The sequence below is a fragment of the Cebus imitator genome, unplaced genomic scaffold (assembly GCF_001604975.1).
Source record: "Cebus imitator isolate Cc_AM_T3 unplaced genomic scaffold, Cebus_imitator-1.0 Scaffold236, whole genome shotgun sequence".
In the NCBI taxonomy this organism is placed as follows: Eukaryota; Metazoa; Chordata; class Mammalia; order Primates; family Cebidae; genus Cebus; species Cebus imitator.
In genome coordinates this window covers 1,433,963-1,438,413 of record NW_016107551.1, presented here as the reverse complement: position 1 = coordinate 1,438,413, position 4,451 = coordinate 1,433,963, and the positions used below count along the sequence as shown (strand labels likewise).

The following is a 4,451-nucleotide window of genomic DNA, read 5'->3' as shown; positions in this document are numbered from 1 at the left end:
AACCGGGATCTGAATATACTGCCTCTCTGAAGGCAGAGCTCACATTCCACTACTCTTTGCCGCCCAGACGGAGAGAGTATATTCATCCCCCTTCCTCTGCAGGAGTATTGCACAAGGTCAGACTTCCTCTAGTGGAGTGGCAGAGTTCTTCTATGTCTTGCCCTCTGTGTGCCGGGCAACAGTTAAGTTCAGAGGCAAAAAGGAAACTGCAACTGACATTTCCAGGCGTCTGGGCCGAGCCATGGGGAGAGAAGTGTAAACTTGCAACGTCCCAGTTCCAAGAAAGACCTAATAACGGTTGCTACTTCATCCTTCGCTCCATCTTGGTCCTCCCAACATGGGTGTTAGAGGCGACAGGACAGCCTAGACCAGACTTCCCGCAAGAAAAATGGAGGCCGTGCAATCCTTGCCCACAGCTGACCCTTTCTCCGCCTTCTGTCTCCATGGTAACGCGGCCGGCTCTCTCTGCGCCAGCTTATGCCGTGCATGTAGGGAAATGGTGAGTCTTTCCCGCCCCCTCATTTTTGCGACAGTTGCAGGGAAAGTCACGGCAGTTGGGGCTGGTGTCAGCTGATTTACTGCAGCGGCGGCGGCACCGGCACCTTGCAGTCTCAGTCGGGAGACGGCGGCCGGTAGCGCTTACCGCTCCAGAGGTTACCCCAGCCGGATCTGCACACCCCGCATCCTCGGTAGTTCCGCCCTATCCTTGTCCTCCTTGGCTGGGGCGCCCACCGGCCGTCTGATAGACTACATCGCGGCATGAGATGAAGCTGTGACAGGTAAGGGGGCTTTCAAGCCTCCGGGTGAGAAACCCCACGGCTGGATGCGTCTGCACCGTGGAGGTCGGGGGTCGGGGGTCAAAGGTCACAATCCCGCTTTAGCCGGGGGCGGTGCCAGCTGTCAGAACTCTGCGGCTGCAAGCTCTGCTCCTTGCTTCGCCTGCAGGTCGGGCCCACAGTTAGGCGCCGTAACCAAGAGCTTGGGGGCCCGCCGGGGGTCTTTGGGGCTCCCTCGCCTGGCGAGTGATATTTGCTATTTGTGACAGTTGCTTTGCTTTTGAGACTGCCTGTGTCCCAGTCACAGTCTAAACGGGATCAGGTGGTTGATGATCATGGGTGGTTACTGACAGCAATTTCGGGCGATGTGCTTGCTTTTGGGGTTCCTATAGTCTTTCCTTACCTGTTGGTATTAGTCTTGCCCATGCCCAAGGTACTGACACCACTGTTAGAATTTCATTTTTGAGATGCCACCTGCCAGCTCCCTTTGCCCTAGTACTTGTCTGAGCGGATTCCAGTCACTCCCGTTCACTTACTGAGGCGTCCTAGCGTTCTGAAGCTATGCTTGAAGTCAGCACTACCCTACCTTTGATTCAAAAATTGTCGTTTTATGGTTTTGACTCATTTGGTATGTCAGTTTTTCAGGTAGAATTTGCTGGGTTATATATAGTCTGAAACTAGGGAAGCTACCGTTGCATCACAGGCTGCACGAATGCTGTTGATGCTGCTGATTTTAGGGTTTAGTCAGTGGCAGCTACAGTTTCCTTTTAATATAATGTTTGCCATGAGAGAAGAGGCAAGCTGACTCTTTCAGATGTTTACGCCTTAGGATTTTATGGGCAAGGTTGCAGGAAGTGCCTGTTGTATGAAATAAATTAACTGAGTTTTTGACATTCTGTTAAACAGAAATTTTAGTTTGCGTTTGCTTCTTGCTTTGTAAGCAAACTCGTGACTGTATGGAGGTCAGCTTAAAAGTGGACATATGTGTTGAAATGCCTGCATTATTAGAAAGAATAAAAAACTGCCTAGTTCCGTCCAGAACAAAACATAGTAGTTATTATAAGTTGGGAAAATGAACCAGTATAAATATAATTAATGCTTTATTATTAATGTCAATTAGGGATTATGGTAGAGAAACTCATTTGTTTTACTGCCAATCCTTATTTTAAGAGTGTTTCAGAGAAACATTTGCAGAGAAAAATGAGAGTATGCCCTTTATTTTTTCTTATTGCCACCTGTAGCTAAATTTTAAATGATCTTGTTGACTGGTTGAATTGAAGGGACTGGGCTTGGCTTGGTTTGAATATCACTGTAAGAATTTAACTTAAATTTTGGGGGTAGTAACTTAAATTTTGGAGGTTTTGTATCTTACAGTTTCCTTTTATCTTGGATATAAGTTCTGTTTTGAAGTTAAAGGAAATCGAGTGGTTTCTCCATGTAACATACTTAGCATCGAAAATCTTAAAAGGAGTGAGCTTGTTTTGTGCTTTCTTCATGAGAAGGGTGGGATGACATTTAGCTTTAGTGGTGTGATGTATGTTAGATGTATGCATCCTTAAAGTTCATTTTGGACTTCAGGTGCAGAGGATTGACTTAATCTTACTGAATTCAATCATCATCTTTGGGATGTTCAAGGCATCTCCCCTGCCTGCATTTTTCATTCATTCACCCACCAAGCCCACGTCTGTAATCCTAGCTACTAGGGAGCCTAAGGCAGGAGAATGGTGAAACCCCATCTCTACTAAAAATAGAAATTTTTTTTTTTTTGTATTTTTAGTAGAGATGGGGTTTTACCGTGTTAGTCAGGCTGGTCTTGAACTCCTGGCCTCAGGCCATCCACCCACCTTGGCCTACCAAAATGCTGGGACTACAGGCATGAGCTACCACAGCCAGCCTCATTCAGTGTTTTTTATTTCTAATTCCTGCTCTTTTCTCTTGCTCATCAACCCATTTGCAACCATTCTGTACGATGTGTATTCTTCTGTTCGTGTGTGTTATGAAATGTATGTTGTTCTGGGCACCCACATTTTAACTTTTTAGAGATCATATCATGCTATATATCTCATGAAGTTTTTTTGTCTCACTACCTTGTTTTAAAGATCTACTGTGTTGCTGTTCTTCTAAGTGCTGCACAATATTTCAGAATGTACATCTACTACAGTTTATCTGTCTACTCTCCTGTTTGTAGATACCCATGCTATTTTCATTTTCATACCATTATAGATAACATCATGATAAGGATACACTTTAGACCTCTGGGATACTTTCCTTGAGTTATAGATCCAAATGTGATTTCTGGATTATTTGGTTTTCATATATTTTATTGAAGCATTGCCAGATTGTGTTTAGAACAAGCAGCAATGGTCTGTACACCTGCAGGAAGCTTGTGAGAGTTCCTGTATCTTTGTATCTCCACAAATGCTTGGTGTTATTCAGTGCTCCAATTTTTCCAGACTAATAGATACAAAATTAAATCTCATTTTAAATTACATTTCACTAATACTAATGAATCTGAGTATTTTCTTCATGTATGTTGTATCTTTTTGAATTTTTTCTTTGTGAAATTGCCTGTTCATCCCTTCACTCATTTTTATTTTGGGATTTCTATTCTCTCTTGTTGATTTACAAACATTTCTTGGATTTCATAGATACTAGTCATTTAAGTATTATATCTGTTCCTAATCTGTGATTTGTCTGTAATCTTTTTCATGATGTTCTTCATTGAACAGAAATCTTATGTTTTGATACAATCAAATTAAAAAATGTTTTGGCTGTATGGTTTGTATTTTGGAGGTTTTGTTTAAGAAGCCTTTCCCCAATGCTATGCCACAAAATTTCTTTGTTATGTTATGTACTGCTAAGTTCATAGTTTTCTTTTAAATCTATTGGTCTTTAAAACATGCAGAGTTTAACTTTTTATGTATCACAGGTTTGTGATCCAGTTGATTTTCCATATACTTTCCAGTTTTCCTGGCATCTTTCTTCCCTTTTCCCATAGATAGTGGTGTCACATTTACTGTGGATTAGGTGCTCGTATATACTCTGAATATTGAATCCTTTTCTTTGGTTGGTTTGTTCTTGTTCTAACATCATGCTGCTTTAACTCTATGGTTTTGTAGTATGTTTTTCCCCCTATATAAATGAACTCTTCCCATTTATTTTGTTTTAGCTTTATTTTGATATAGGTTCATTGGAAGTTGCAAAAATAGTAAAGAGAGGTCTGGTTTCCGCCAGTGGTTACATTTTAGGCAGCTTCACCCGATTTCCCTCAATAGTTACATTTTATACTACTGTAGTACAGTATCAAAACTAAGAAATTGATTTTCTACAATGCCTGTGTATAGTTCTGTGCCATTTTATCACCTGTGTCAATTCCTGTAACCACCTCTGCAATCAAGATACAGAGCTAGGTTGGGTGTGGTTGCTTACGCCTGTAATCCCAGCACTTTGGGAGGCTAAGGTAGGTAGATTGCTTGAGCCCAAGAGTTTGAGACTAGCAGCATGTCAAAACCCCATCTCTACAAAAAATACAAAAATTGATGTGGTAGTGCATGCCTGTATCCTAGCTACTTGGGGGTTGAGATGGGAGGATCACCTGAGCCTGGGAAGGTTGAGGCTGCAGTGAGCTGTGATTATGCCACTGCACTCTAGCCTGGGACAGAGTAAGACCTGTCT

The 4,451-nt window shown here is 42.4% G+C and overlaps 1 protein-coding gene across 1 annotated transcript in view; it reads left to right on the top strand.

Moving 5' to 3' along the window:
* Nucleotides 1-541: 541 nt before the first annotated feature.
* Nucleotides 542-4,451, top strand: part of LOC108282193 (WD repeat-containing protein 7) — a 138,509-nt gene continuing 134,599 nt past the window's right edge. The window contains exon 1 of the mRNA XM_037727678.1: nucleotides 542-779. The gene's annotated coding sequence lies outside the window, so the exon portion shown is untranslated. The remainder of the gene's footprint in view (nucleotides 780-4,451) is intronic.